A 16,273-nucleotide genomic window follows, 5' to 3' on the forward strand; every position below is an offset into this window, starting at 1 on the left:
CATTTCACTTCATCAACCCACCCTCCCAGTGGTGGGGTGCAGCGTTCAGGCTGTTCAGGCTGTAGATTAAGGAGAAACACACGTTGACGTGGCAAATCTTGACCACTATCACCATCAACAGCAGCTGCTGTGTCTGTGTTGGGCCACTTCGGGGACCCCGAGCTGGTAATCTGGTTAGCGGACAACCACCGGTCAGCAAAAGTAATGGCTAACGAACGTTCGGGGTGTTCGTTTTCGTATCCACCCCTCCCGAAAAATGGCACCCCAAAAACCTTCACACCCTTGCACCCCCAGACACACACCCACACCCTAATGCTTGATTTGATGGAGTTTCGCCTTCGCCCCTGCGCTGCTGAGTGACAGGCCCGCCACCGAATGACGCCGAAAATGCCGCACACGATGAAAGGGCACCAGCACAAACTCGGGGGATAAGGACTACGCAACAGGTCCTATAGCAAGAATGCCACGAATGGTCAGTGGATTGAGCCAAAGCTTTTGATGGGGTGGAGTGGGGAGAGGGTGGCCTCCCTCCGGGGGATGTCAAACGAGAGCTGACGGTCCAATCAACGAGCAGATTACCGGGCGACAGATAGGAACAAAATTTCATTTGACACCACGTGAGCCGGTTGTTCCGGGTTCTTGTCGCTGCTGTTCCATCCATTGGCCTCGCGGCCAATGTGGTGTGACCAGGTCTCTGGACTGTTCGTTCAGTTCGGCGCCCATTTCATACGCACACGCACATGCTGATGGTGGTGGTGGTGGTGATGGCTTGCGGTGCAGCACCTGATGAACTTCCACGTCACTTGTCAGCTTACTGCCGGTTTCGTGGAGTCGGCAGCTGAGCGTAAACCCCATGTCCCGGCGAATGGAGCAGCGTCCCTTCAGTGTAGTGCACGTTTTTTTTTGTTGGTGTGTAAATTACATTACAACGCGCACCGCTGTAGTAGTCGGTGCGTGTGTGTATGTATCTGTCGCTAATCGGATGCAGAGATCTAGCTGCAAGATTTCATTAATTGGATGAAGGATACACTGGATGGTTTAGGATTTTTTGGTTTTTGAATCGCATTTACGCTTCACTCTTTTTGTAGAGAAACAAAAATTCTTATTAAAGGAAAACCAATTACAAGATATTGCTTTAGAAGTGAATATACAGTATGCAAAAAAGTGTATCCACACTGCAAAAATTTGATAGTTTGGCTGATTTTTCCATGGAAAACCTAAAGCTAAACCACGTATCATTCGCTTCAGTTTTTATTCTGCTTCATTTGGCGTTTTACTTTTTTCCAGTAGACAAAAAAGTAAACCGAATAATGTAAGAAAAATAAGCATAAAAAGTGAGCATAGTTTAGTAGTTTCATCAAAACTGCCAATTTATTGTAAGAGTGGACAACTTTTGTTTTTATATTCTATTACTGTAACCTACTGTAAATATTTTTTACTTTTTTATGTTTTTCCTTTGTTAGAGTCATTTACAATTGAACGATTTTATTCAATGTTTAAGAATAGACAAAAACTCGCTGACATACTTATCAGATGCTACAACCAACAAAGGGGTTTAGCCATCCGAAGAATATCCTTCATAGACAATTATAGACATAAACATTGACAAACTCGTAACAGATTTCTTTAAAAACCTTTTTCTCTATGAGCTTTTTCCCTTGACTTTTACATCTCGTGTATCGTTTTAGTGCCTAATCGAATGTATCAAAACTTTAAGCTGCCAGTACTCGATAGCAAGCTTTCATTCACAGTAACCGCTCGCTTGACACCTTGCTATATTTATCTCAAGCCATATTTGAGACGATGTTACACGAATCCGACATTGTATTGGAGATGCGAAAAATAAATCAAAATTCTTGGGAAACCTGTCACCACATTCGCGATAACAACTTCAATTGAATCTCCTCAGCATGTTTCTCGCATGTACTGGCAGCTGAACATATGAAACAATTCACGAACATCTGTCACGAAGAATGAGGCAGAAGCTGTACAGAACCTATGCACGAAGTGCGCCACTTCCAGCCGTAGCACTATAGTCTTCCTCTAGATCCTCTAGAAGCTAGACCCAACGGTATTTAAGCCGATTCCGAAACAATGGCACAGACGCACTGCAAGACGAAGTCGCTGTGATGTCGTCTAGACCGTTCGTCAGTTCATCAGTACCGACCGTTCGTTAATAGCATTAGATACGCAAGTGAATAAGTTATGTAAAGAGCTACCGCCCACTAGGTCGTTAGTAGTTGCCAAGAACAGGTAATAGTAAGATATAAATAAACTTCGTGGAGTACTGTTTTCTTCTGAAAAATGATTGTGAAATAGTATTTGCAACATGTTTATAAAATAGAAATCGTAGTTTCATTTCAGTTTTGATTTGTTTTCAACAGTCAATGAAGCTGCTAAAGATGATTGACAACCTATCTTGGTAATCGCATAACCACAGCAATAGAATCATTTAAATGATCCACTAAACGATTTATTTATCGTTCATACAATAAATTGCAATAAGCCATTTTAAACATTACCTTTATCCTCAAACAACATCTCTAATCTGGAGTTTCACGTGCAACCGAAGCCAACAGAAAGCCCACTTGCATTGCTTCCCTTTCCTGCCACAGCCGCTAATCATTCACTGTCCCCCCGGAAGGCCTCAAGATTCCCCATAATTAATTGTCACTAATCCGCTCAACCTCACTGACAGGTTATTGCCCAAAAGCAAAACTCCGGCAGTCACTGAAATGCGTGTCGCGTGGCGTAATTGGGCTCGCCGCACTCCTACACACACACACACCAACAGCGCTGCGTCTGGCAGTTCGAAACTTCCAAGAAACTCTTCCTGCAACCACCATCACCCCTCCACCGGCAGCTTCCCTGCTGCTCTCGAGGGCAAATGTCACGAACGGACTACGCTCGGAACGATAATGCGTTGGCGCACACGAAAACAATTGGCTATAATTTCGCCGGTGATGGTGAAACGGTTCGATATTTGGGCAAGGGGAGGGCGGTAGCGTAACGACAAACAACAACGGATGCACCGATCCACACAAGAGTGTCACAGAAGCAGGAGCAGCGGCCAGCGAGAGGTCGTCACTCAGTGACATTTCATTCGCCGACCTCACTGACTCATGTGACCTTTCGCGTTGTTGATGTTTGAAGCAGAAGCGTGCGTTCGGTGAAATCTACTCTCTCTTCATCTTTACCCCTCTCTATCCGCATCTCTTTGAAAATGTGAACCTTAAACAAACAGTGACAGAGGCGTGATGCGCGATCTGTTAGGTTTTTTTCATATGTAATTGCGTTTTTTTTTCGTAAAGATGGAAATGTACATTTTTGGAGCGGTTTCTAGCAAAGCACCAAATATATCCTTTTGGCATTTCTTAGTTGTCAGTTTTAGCTTGTGCTGGGAAAAAAGTGCACTTAATTTCGTTTAACAACACAATAATTTGTGGCGTCATATTTAAAATGGAGTCCCAAAGCGATAGTTTTTGAATTATTTTACTTTATGATTTTTCGAGAAGACAAACCACGTCGTAGGTTCCGAAAAAATACGGGATGAGTATGATAGGGAATCATTAAAAGACGATGTTTGTCAAAATTTGTTTGAAAAATCCATTCTGGAATAAAACTACTCAAAGATCAGCAATTTTCGAACCGTTCGAATGCATTTGATTTACAGCATGGTAGTCTGATAACATTTGTTACGATTTTTGTAGAGCTCTATTTTTGTAGAAACTTTTAATTTTTGTAGAAAATTTTGAAGAAGGAACGTCAAATTTCGTGCAGATTTTTTGGGATCCAAACCAGAAGATCTATATCCGGTGCATCATGAAGATGCCAGGAAGAAGTCATAAGACTATAGAGCAAAATGACATAAATTTCAATCATCTGCCTTACCCTATAGCTATTTGAAAACGTCATTTAATCTCAATTAAAAAAAAATAGAATGACATTTGAAACTAATACACCACGAATCGCCCCAAATGATATACATCAACTCAAGCAAAGCTCACTCATTCAAGTCAAGAGACAAGTGAGACTTTTTCATCAAAATCCCACGCACCAAAAACCATTCGTCAAACATCAAACTTGCCCAGAAACAAGCGGGAAGAACGCGGGAAGAAAGCCTACGCGTACTTTGTGGGAAGTGCGCAAAAACCCCGAACTTTCCATCACTTATCATAATCAACAGGAAGGCGACTGAATGCCAGGAAGGAAAAACACACTCAAGAACCCACAAGCGCCACGCTCCCACGTGCTCTCTCGGGTAAACAAGGGATGGAGACGGACATCTCCCAACAAAAATCCTCTTGCCAAAAGCGGCGACGGTTACGGCGGCGACGGCGATGGCGAACCTCCCTGGGCTCGGTGATGACGATAATTGGTAAACGATCACTTCATTTTCCCTTCTGTGTGGCGAGCACCACACCTTGGGGAAATCATCGCCACGGCCACTGCCACGGCCACGGCATTGGCGTCGTCGTCGAGTGCCGACCAATAATGTTGTCGGTGCTGTTGGTCCCTTGCATGGCCGCGTATCGATTTCCTCCGTTTCCGTTTCGCGTTTTGCTTTCAATTAATTCATCCACTCCACCGGAGACCGGGGGGGGGAGCCTCCCGGTTGGTTGGGGTCCCGGTACTCCTTTACGCGAATGCCAATAATGCACAAACACCACCACCGAAGGCTAATGTGCTCTTCTGATAATGATTAATGAAATTAATTCAACGCCTTTGAGCGGCTCGTCGAACGTCTGCGTCGCAAAAGGTGTTCCGGCGAAAATCCGTCACAGCAGGAAGGAGACGGGGAGAGGAGAGGGAGAGAGAGTGAGAGATTCTCATCTCGGTCAAACCCCTCCGGGCACCCGCCGGTACTCCGGTCCGGTGGTTGAGCGAGGTTCGATTTCTCCATTAAACCGATTGTTTCACTCACCTCTCGCCTGTCGTGTGGTCTATCGCCACCATTTTGATTGATATGATGCCCCCCCTAGGCGTCAGGTACGCTCGGTGTCTCGAATTCCGCGAACCGGGCTCTGGACGGGGAGGGAAGGGGAGTAAACAATCTTTACCATCGCTCGGTCGCTCGAGGGAATTAAGGTTTCGATCGGTTCGATGGTCCCCGAAAGAAACCTTACATAAGTAAGATGATGAATCCATGTTGGATTTTGTGCTGGATTCAATAATATCATATTGATCATCAGCTCCAGGGCAGTCCAATGGTACACGGTTGAGCGGTGAGCATGTTTGTGATAAGAAGAAGTGTGTGTGTGCAAATAACATTGGGTAAAGGTCATCGTACAGAGCAGCTAAGCAAGCGATGGCTAATAAGGAGCCCTTGTTCCTGATCCTTAGCACACTATCCCTTCCGAACACAACACTTCGATACCTTCTGTAATGGGATGAGCTCACGCCAAAAAGAGGAGGAGGAGGACCGGCAGCGCTGCTTCTGACAAGCGAAAAACATCGGGTACCTGTTGTGGTCAGGATCTTTTACTGTACTGTTAGATAAAGCAGTTAGGTCCAAAGGTTGCTGAAGAAGCTGCATTTTTGCAACGAGGGATACTGAACAAGAAGATGCTGTATGTTTTTAAGACACGGACAGAGCTGTTCCGGTAACAGGAATCATGAATGGATAAAGGTAGCAGTTGGTGAACGTAAATAATCTTGAACCCGGTTTAAAAACGAATTTTGTACAGTTCGTTAATACAAGTGTGCTTTGATAGTAATTATAAAGATGACAGTACATGGAAGTAACTTTCATAAACAGTGACCTGTTATTGGCGCAGTGCTATTCAACAGCTTGCAATCTTTATTTCAGCTTTGCGCTGATATACGAATGCAACATTTTTGTGTAACTGTTAAAACATAATAACAGACGATGATGGCAAAGCTTTCGCTAATCCAGTGAGTAGTAAAAAAATGTTATTTTTTATCAGAAACGAATAACGGTGAACTGTTAATGCTGTTGCTAGTATTCAATTCCTATCGAGGGGACTTGATGAATTTAAATCATATATGAACTGATTAATTCCATTGCTCAGAAAATATAACTTACGCCAAGGGAATGCACTTAGCGAATACATCTGGTTTGGATCAGTAAGAGATTACACTGCAATAGAATGAATAACCGAATATGTGTACAGCAATCATACACTAGCACAATGTAGAGCAAGGTGAGTGAAAGTTCGGACTTAGTGGATTTTTATTTTTATAAAATAAATGTTTGGTTAAAATGGATAATTCTAGGCAACCCTCGAAAGGAACTTTTGCCCCACCAGGAACATTTCTGAAAAAAGGTCAATTGCAAAACTTTCCGTTTGTATTTCAGAAAAAAGGCCATACCGATGGAATCTGTGATAATTTTGTGTTCTTCATCGCATATGAAGGTTTGATGTAGGAAATGTCCATGAGGTGTGATACTGTTTCCAAAAACTCATAAAATTAGATCGAAAACGCAAAAATTATAAGTTAATTCATTTCCTAAAACTTTTTTATCCAAACCAAAACCAAAAACAATTATGAGGAGGTGATTTCAAGACCTTTCAAACGAGTATAGTGTTGGCCGAATCGGTGAAGCCGTTTTCTAGAAAACCCTAATTCGAACTTTTGCCCCACCTTACTCCAATGACGTTTTCTTTAGCGCCAACAGTTCTTAGCGGTATGTATTACATTTGAGTACTAGATCCGTAATGCCTTATTTTTCCTCTTGGAATCCTCTATTCTTATTTCATTTGATCATCTTGTTCATTATGTTTTTGTTACAATAGCAGGATAGATTGGAGATCGCCTTAATGGATAAATTGTTTCAAGAACCGTTGTGGCGTCATCATCTCTGTATCACTATTTGAAGGAATTTAGTGTAGTTACAGTAAGTCAAGTCACCTTAGAGCAGGTATTCTTATATAATCTGCTTAATGTATCTTTAGAATCACTGCTACTTTCCGTATCTATTTCTTTCCGGTAATTTCATCGAAAACTACCAAACCGTTCCTTTCATCTGTCTTTCCTTCAATTGTTTCATCTCGACACACACATCAAGGAGTTCCGAATCCCAACCCAATTCCCATTCCTCACATTTCTGTCTCTTTGTATAATTTTTTATTGAATTGAGAAACAGCTTCTCAACTAATTTTAAATGTTTTCTTTACTGAACTGAGTATAACTAAGCTAAAAGTTTCTTGTCTTGAGTATTTGCTTCACTTTCAACGCTCACACAAAAGTGCACGCCTTATACCCAAGCTTTTAAAATTCAAAACGTATTATTCCTTCGCAAGATTCACACCAAAGCGAACGACAACTGCATATCCCCCATTACACTACATCCCATTTATCGTAAGCTTGGGCGCACTTAATGCTCCCGAAGCAACGCGAAACCACTAAATTATGATCGTCCAGCAAAACTCCCCATTCCACCAGGAGTGCGAGACAAAGATGAATCACGAGCCAGGCAGGCAGCTCCTTAACTCGAAAAGTCTCGTGACACCCCGCCCGGGACCACCGTCAACGATTGGAACATAAATCAACGTCCCGCAGCCAGTTGACCCCTGTCTGGACCCCTACTTCCTTGCGAGTTGCTCGCGTTTGCATCGCACAATTTTCCAACGACACCGACACCACTATTCCGCGTTCCTATTATTTCCTCCGTTCTCCTCAATCCGCGAAAGAACGCAAGGAAGGAAATAAAAACCGAACGAAACGAATTTCAAATAAATGTTTTGCAACAAAAGAAGATCTCTTCTTTTGCAAACCAAAGGGCGGAGACCAGAAAGATGATTTCGCACGCGCCCGCACTCCCAAGAAGCAAAGCATTGCACTTGTGCAGCAGCTCTCTCTCTCTCTCTCTGGGGGCGACCATCACCTCACTGTTCGCCTGATGCCTGTTGCTGACAAAACGACGACACTGCAATGAATGAATAATGGCGGTGTGGATGGGCTTGTGACTGGTGGAGGGGTCCAGTACGGTACGCACGCAACAAGCCAACCCGCAGCCACCATCACCTCGGGGCACTCGGGAAGGTTCATAATAAATAAATGTCAGCCTTTCTTTTTTTTTCTCTCTCTCTCTCTCTCTCGACAAAGCCAACGTGTCACTTGCAACTTCCAAGGCAGGCACCAGGACGACCAGGGTGCCGGACTCCATCGTTTGCCCTCTGGACACACTCCGAGCGGTGTGGCTGTGCTGTGCTGTGTGCCGTGTTGGTTTGGTCAAAAGACGGCGCAAAGCGGGACAACCGGAACGGGCAACATGAATTCGCCTTGCGGTTATGCTAACCTCCCCTCTTTTCACCCTTTTCTGATGGGGTTGTCCCTTGCTTAGAGCCCGCAGAGACCACAAAGAATACGTTTTCTGCTTCTCGGTCAACCACAAAACTGTGTATATTGCGCCAGCGTGTGTGTGTCTCTTGAGCCCTCGAAATGGAAGCTGCTGCTCCTCGAGCACGCGAATACCCACCAACAACAAGAGGGCTGAAGAGTGCCGTGGAACGTGCAGAAACTGACCGGATGCACAAATGGCCGCAAGGACAAAACAACAACCACGGGAGAAGACAGTCAGCAGCAGCAGCAGCAGCAGCAGGGGCAGGAGCAAAACAATGGCCGCTTGTTGCATGCACCTGTTGTTGGTTGGATGGGCCAACGAAGCCTACGGTCCTACGACGGTGACGACGGCCGGCGATGAGTTTTTGGTCCTCTGTTTCAGTTTTTTTCATTTTTCTCATTTTTTTGTTTTTTGCTGTCGCAAACCACAATTTGGTCGTATTCCCCCCTTAGCACCAGGGGAAATTACGTTCCGCAAACCTGGAACACGAAACCCCCTGGTGGACCCCTGGCACAGACACACGGTACTCCGCCACCGGCAAAAAAAAAACTGACCCAATTGCCGGCGGAAATTGGCAAACGCCATCACCAGGGCAAACCGGGGAGGAACGGGAATGGGGGAGATGCAAAAGGCAAACGTGATAATGGCAAGATATGCATTTTTGAAAGCGGAAGACAGCGGGATGGGTCCTGCTTCGCGATATGCTGCTGACACCATTGCTTCTCGGTTCCATGCCGCTGCTTCTGCCATTCTCCATTCCGTTGCGTTCCGTGTGCTGGCTGGTACAGCAACGAGCCAGCTTGATGCCAGCTTGAGGGGTTTTGGTGCATATCTGATACCGGGGCGCACTGTGGGCTTTGGTTCTCGTTAATTTTAACTGCTGCATGCCTGTAGTGGGTTCTGGGTTAGAGTTGGTTAGTGTTGTTAGGCGATGGATGAGGGAGCGTTCTTTGTGGTGAAATGGAAGGAGAAAGACCGGATAATAGATGGAAGGTTTCCGACAAGTTATTAACCATTTAGGAACAAGGCTTTAAGCTACAAAGCTTTTTGGATAATTATAATCTCTTGCTTCTTTGTTTAGCATGTTATGAGATAGACTATTTATTGGATTGTTATGATCTATAATAAACCACAAAAGTTACATCCGTAACTCTCTTCCGTGAGTCTCTTTTTGGCCTGCGTGATACCGATTTAACAAAACATTCCAGATAGCCCGACTTCCAGACACTACGTGCAGAGAGTACATCCAAAGCATTCGACTAAATATCTCTTCATTTTAGTAATGATCTATTTTAAATGAATGAAAAAATGCCAAATGAATTATTGGGGCGGAAAGAAGTGAATCAGTATGTTCAAATGACCAGACTAAAAACATTTTAATATATTTCGTTTGAAAAATCAACTATTTTGAAGACAATTAATAAACAAAACCAATGGTATCATGTTTAGCGATGTAATAAGTCTTTCAAAGTAGGCTCATAGTGAACGGTCAACTCTTCGATCATTGAAGAAGAAAAAGAACTCAAATCAATGTCCAAGTTATTCATATTTGAAAACAATAATATACTAAACTCGTATGACTCCAATTGTAGACTAAATACAAATGTGTCTTACATTTTATGATGCGTTAGGGGTAACTGCCTTCAAGATAATTGCTACGAAATGCAGAAGGATCATAAATAGTAAGTTGAGATATCGTTTACTCGTTTAATCAAAATAAATTTCAATAAGTCTCAGGAACCAGAACATAAGGTTTTGTGAAAGGATAGTGAGTTTCTCTGAGTACCTTTAAGGTTAAGGTCAATCCAATAAAAACGAATAAACTAGAGTACAGCGACCATCCTTCTTTACCAAAAGCTTACCACAACATAAGGCAATTAATTTTCGGCTTGTTTAAAGACATGTATGCTTGAGAATGTATCAGCCAGTTCATTACGGCCTCGCATACGCTAGCACAAAAAGTGTTGAATTCCCAGAAATAATGTAGATTGTATTATCAAAGAAAGGACAAAATAAGACCATTACTTTTGGATTTTTCTACAAGTACATCAAAAACTCACCTTATCCGACACACAAAGCCTTCATATTGTGGTATCATTTGAAAGACAACTCACTCACGGCTATGACTTATGCTTAATTTACCTACGAACGAGTCGATTACCTTCTACCTTCTTCAATTGGACAGAAGCTAACTAACTGGTACCATCCGAACAATTCCTCTCGGATGTTGAATTCGAAATCCTCCGGGTTTATTCCACTTTGACGATGCAATGCATAAGGAACTTCATGGCTTGTCATGATCTGCATACTCAGGTGCTGCAGTTGAACGACTGTATCAACTCACCAGCTGCTTCCAGTTATTATTTTACTCTACGCAAACAGTTCGTTTCGAAGAAAACTCATTTTCCGGTGCCGGCCAATTTCAGAGTAAACATAAATCCAAATGAGTACCATAAACATATCCTGACCCAATTAGCTATACCCTGCAAACCCTCACATGCACATTAGGGTGCAATACCCTTCAGAAAGAGGTACCTTAAGCTTTTCTTCGAAACGAACGCATTTAGGGACATTATCTGCTTCAACTTCAAACCCACTCTCTGTGCCCTCGTTCTCGCAAGCGCCACGGGACAGTATGCATATTCAAGTAGTAGTTGTGCCCGCCGTGTATACTACCTCTTGCACCCAGCAGCAAAAGGAAAAGCGTACTCGACAGTACTGGCCTTCCCACACCCCCCCAAACAACCAGCAATCGGTATGCATCGAATGTTTACAGTGAATTTTCTTTGAAACGCAAAATTGCAAAACGTGCACCGAGAGCTAAATCCCAAAACTAATTTTCTTTCCCTCCCTCCACCTCTTCGTTTCACCTTCTCCTTCCGTTGCTTCAGTCCTCATACGAAGAAGGTCGTTGATTCTGCCGCTCCTACCGCATTTTCAATCACACTCACTACACACCGTATAGCAGCTCAAGTGCTTCAGGCTGAGGATCTCCTGCAGCTTTCTGGTATTAATCGTGCGCAACAACTGCAGTCTCTGCTCCCCAACTCCGTACAACAGTTACGTTTAGAAAACATTACATGAATTAAGAACATCTAACCCAATTTACCGGGAAGAAGCGGGACGGTTTTGTCGTCAACTTATGTCGAGCAACGATCCACGTGAACTCGCTTTGCTCGTTCAACTGTGGCAACGTCCGTGTACACCGTGTTGTATAGTTGTCCCCTTCCCCCTGCCAGACCAGTCGACATCTAGCAATGGTATTAGCATTAATGGACTTATACCAGAAGCACATTCCTCCGTTCCGTTTGCCGTGAATCGTTGCCCTAGAATCCGGCTCTTCAAATACGGCTTCCAAACTAATTATATTCTCACGAAACCTCGCCTTGCCAACCACTTACCTTCCACCGTCGAGATGCTGACCGGCACGCACACGGCTCGCGTCGACTCCTTGTTGCGGAAGTGATGATCAAACAATGCAATGCACAAACTTGATCCCTTCTTGGTCCAGAGGATCCAAAGGTTGCTTGGTTGAAGATGTTCTGTTGTTCTGCTTTAGCCGCTTTCTCGCTTCCTCACTATCCCTTTTCAATTCCTCACAGACACACACACACACACTTGGGCACACGGTCACTATCCTGTTTCACTTCTCTCTACCTTCCCAGAACGGCACAAACACACAAACTAGCACAAATAAATACACGTTAATAATCGCACCCAATCACCGGCACTGATTGCAGTTCATCACCCCATCACCGTTCGACCAAAATGGCGGAAATTACGCTGGAGCGCTGGAGTGGCAACGGTGAAATGGAGCTGACTGTTCCAACAATGGAGAAACCACTTGTCAACGAAACTTGACGATGGTGCGAATGAGAATCAGGCGGAAAGCTCCAACGTCGGCGAAGGAGACGCTGTTGGCGAAGGAGACGATCTGTTGCCCAACTTTGCAGCACTTTGTCTGTGTGCGCGCGTTCAAGCTGCTCAAGTTTTGCGAAATCTCCGGACGCCTGCTCGGTCCTGTGCCACAAACCAAAAATCTGAACCATCAGCAAATCGCGGAATGCGAACACTGGCTTCTGGCACTGACCCTTGGCTGACCGGTGGAGGAGGAGGTGAAGGAGGAGGCACGCGTAACGCAGTGGGAAATTGTACAACTGTTTCGCGTTGCTTCGTCACTTCGGTCCCCCCACCCTTCCCAAAAAACCGTCGCCACTCTGCCCTCCTCCAGATGGATTAGGTTGTCCGTCGAAAGTGAGAGGAAATTTAGTTTTCAACTTTCTCCGCCGTACCGCGTCCACCGGAAGGGACGGAACAGACGGGGAAGACACCCGAAGGTGGGAGGTTTGGAGGTGGGAAATGACACGCCCCCAGGGTAGGGGAGGGGGCCCTGTTTGGCATGATAAAGTTACGATAATTATCGTTCTATTTAGCCTGAATTGCGTTTCATCAAAAGTTAAGCTGCTAGAAGAGTGACAAGCATTGACAGGCGCTTTTTTATTCTTTTGTAACAAATGTTGAGTTTAAATGTTCACCGTCGCTAATATATGCTGTAAGTGTACTGTACAATATATACTTTCAAGGCATTTGCTTGTTTATTTTATTCATATTTTATCAACAACGAGATAACTCAATGCTTCAACGTGTTGAAAAACACAATTTTCTAGAGCTTGACGCTCCCAGGTCTAAAACGCAAGTTTTACAAACCAAACAAGAAGCACAAAGTTTTCCCTATCCCTTAACACCAAACGTACCATTTCGCTCCAGCGTCCAGAGTTCGCTCTGGACACTACTTCAACTACAATAACTTGAAAGGGTTTGTAAGGAAAGGGTCCAGGGACCTTAATATCTCCAAATTGAGCAGTCAAAATGTACTAAAACAAGGCTTGGAATGTCAAACGAACCAAAAAAGACAATGTTCACCGACGTTTTAGTCTTTTCCCTCCAAGAAAAGGTTCGAACTGATGAAATGTCCAGAATTACCGCTTTATTATTGGCAGGTTTAAGGACCACACAAGGAGGCATAGTATGCATTCTAGGGATTGCCAGACGGAAGGCTCGTTTCCGTGGTATTTTGCGAGGTTTATTGTGGGTACCACGAAGTATCTTTTGTTTTTATAGAGACAGAACGTTACGATCAACGTTTAATTTTATAAAGGGATGGTTTTTTGAAGAAAGTTTAGCGATCAAGTATTCTTCAAGGATAATAACAGGGATTCTCAAACTCAGAACTCAAAACAAGAAAATTTGACCATTACTAAAAGGATCCCTTGTTCGCCAATGGTTTAATCCATTGCAGTTATTTATGGTGTTATCTAAGATATTTAAGGGATATGGACTCAAAATGGCCGTGCATTGAAAAGCATTTGAAGCTTATGAAGAAAGGTAGTAGAGCTAAAAGCCATGGTATAATTAATCGCAGTTAATCTAACATTCCACAAAAAATAGTCTTTCATCAAAATCCATGGTGCTCATGGTGTGACATTATTGTAACTTTGATTAGTATGAACAAATATCGGGCTAGGTGATTATACTAATCCCATTCCTACATCAGACACTCAACCCTCATTACCATAAGGTGCTTATGGGCAAAAGCATTTGAACGATTACAGATTGCGTTACGACTTCGTAACCTTACCTTACCCGTCAGAAGTTACCCTTAAACATTGAAAATCATATTTCCCAAAAACCAACAAACCTCCTCCTCCGATCGCGCGGCTAAATCGGATAAAACAAAGATTCTACTCCTAGGGAGTCACTCCGCATCTAATCCTATCATAACCTCACTTTCCATCCGCCGTAACACAAGGACCAAAAGTATCCAGCAAGTCCCCGCCTTGGCAAGTCTTGCCAAGACTTGTACAACTTATTCAATTTAGCATAACTTATGAGCCTGGCCCCCGTATTTTCTGCCAACTGCGGTGCTGGTCGCTCCGAGGGATCAATATTTCATGCGATGGCGTCACAATTGTCTTTGTACCCTGTGCCACAAGCCTGGGCGGCCACAAGGCAGAACAAAGGCATATCCCGGGTCTCCCGACAAACCCGGGGTGGCACGCGGTGCAATACCCGGTATTCTGGAGAAAATTTCTCCTGTTCAAAAAACCCAAAAACTCCCGTTTGAGCACCAAGGTTGGGTTTTCTTCGTTGGGTATTTCACTTTCCTTTTTCACCATTTTCTTCTTTCGGGGACAAGGGGTCTTCGACACGCCTTTGGTGAAGAAAGAATGGTCCACAAAAATTAGCCGTCGCACAACTTTTCGCGGACGCGACTTTTGCGTTCCGCGGCGCATAGATAGGCAGCAGGTGGCAGGACGGAGCAACGGCTGGGAAAACAGCGTAGAGAAGGTGATAGAATGCGAAGGTCTCGCCATTAGGTCACCGACAAGACTAAAGCGCCTCGCTTCGCGTTGTCTGGGATGACGACCGGACGACAGGACGACCGGGAGAAGCGAACGGAAGCAGCTGCTGCTGCTGCTGCTGCCACGTTGGCAACTCCGTCGCCGACTACGACGCCGATCGTGGTTAATATTAAATTTCACTTTCGCGCATTTATCACGCAATTGCGCTGCCCACCGCTCTTCCTCCGGTTTGTGGCGCGTGTCGCGTCACACCATCATTTACATAGCGTTTCAAAGGGTATGAGGGATGGTACCCGGGGGGGGGAGGGGATGGGCGTGAAACTAATTTCACTTCCCGCGCGTCAGACCCGGATCGGCAACCGGATCCAGATCCGGTCCTTCTTTAGACTTCGACAAAGTTGTTATATCCGCAGCGAGCTCCGAGGAGGAGGTGATTGTCACTCTCAACCCTCCCCCATGGACATCCCCTCCCCCCAAAAACACCAACCCAGCAGAACCTTTCTTTTTATCTAGCCCATGGTTCATCGCTCCGGGGACACTTCTTACACACGCTCTCACTCTCTCTCTCTCTCTCTACTGGTATCCAATCAATCCTCCACGCAGCAGCTGCCTTCGGCAGCTCCGGATAATGATTTATGCTCTGCTGCTCTCCAGCCCTAACACCTTACATCCCCTGCGGGGACCACGAAGGACCACAAACTCCTCCACCGGAAGCCCATCGTAAAAAACCCATTTAATACAATATCGATAGGAACGACGACCAGAGGGTACGAATCCGAGGAGTTGTCGGGATTCCTTTCTTCGGGATTCCCGGTTCCACCCGGACACTGGACGCTGGTTGCGTGGCGTGACCGCACCGCGCGATTCGCACCATCACTCCCCTCGCCTTGCCCCTGGGGGAAGGACCTCGGAAGGGAAACGCGTTTCGCAAACTTCACCGTCATCAAATTGAGGTTATGTAGCCGCCGGGCAACTCCGTGCGTTCGTCGCACCCGGGATGCGGACGCGGAAGAGACAGTAAATCCCTCCCGTGATGACGGTTCACGGGCGGGCTAGAGTCTTCCCCTTCTCTATCTTACTTTCTTTCACTCGACATCTTGCACTCTCTCTTTCGCTTTTCTAGTTCCACTTTCCGCGTCCATCACTCAATGCGCCTTATCGTGCAGCCGAGATCCACTGTTCGCTGTTCTTACTTGCCGAAATATCTAATCACATACACGCACACGTACGCACCACCAACATCACCAAGCACAGCCACTACCAACCATTGCGGCCAACGCTCTCTTTCCCTTCCGTGCTCCCTAGCACCTAGTATTTCCGCTTATGGAGGTCGCGAAGCTACTCCTGCTATAGAAACTGCGAACACTTGCACACCAGTCTCCATCCAACCAACCAACCAACTAACCAATCGAGCAACTGCAGCCACCACCAAATGGTCATCCAACACAACGAACGTCCCTGGAAAAACTGATCTCTGCCAGCCGCCTAGTGGAACTCTAGACCGGTGTGCGAGGAGCGTGTTGCTCCTTCGCAGGAACCTTCGGGGGCCACTCCCGAACGAGGGCCCGAGAGTATATGTACGCCGTTGACTCGGCAGAGAGCC

General features: G+C 45.1%; 1 long non-coding RNA gene across 1 annotated transcript in view; it reads right to left on the reverse strand.

The window, feature by feature from the left end:
• The window catches only part of LOC125954145 (uncharacterized), a 32,926-nt gene extending 16,832 nt beyond the window's left edge, over positions 1-16,094 (reverse strand). The window contains exons 1-2 of the long non-coding RNA XR_007469016.1: positions 16,076-16,094; positions 11,710-11,992 (exon numbers count right to left, since the gene is read on the reverse strand). This is a non-coding gene — a long non-coding RNA (uncharacterized LOC125954145). The remainder of the gene's footprint in view (positions 1-11,709; positions 11,993-16,075) is intronic.
• Between the last annotated feature and the right edge of the window lie 179 nt (positions 16,095-16,273).

This window comes from Anopheles darlingi, chromosome 3, assembly GCF_943734745.1.
Source record: "Anopheles darlingi chromosome 3, idAnoDarlMG_H_01, whole genome shotgun sequence".
NCBI classification, from domain to species: Eukaryota; Metazoa; Arthropoda; class Insecta; order Diptera; family Culicidae; genus Anopheles; species Anopheles darlingi.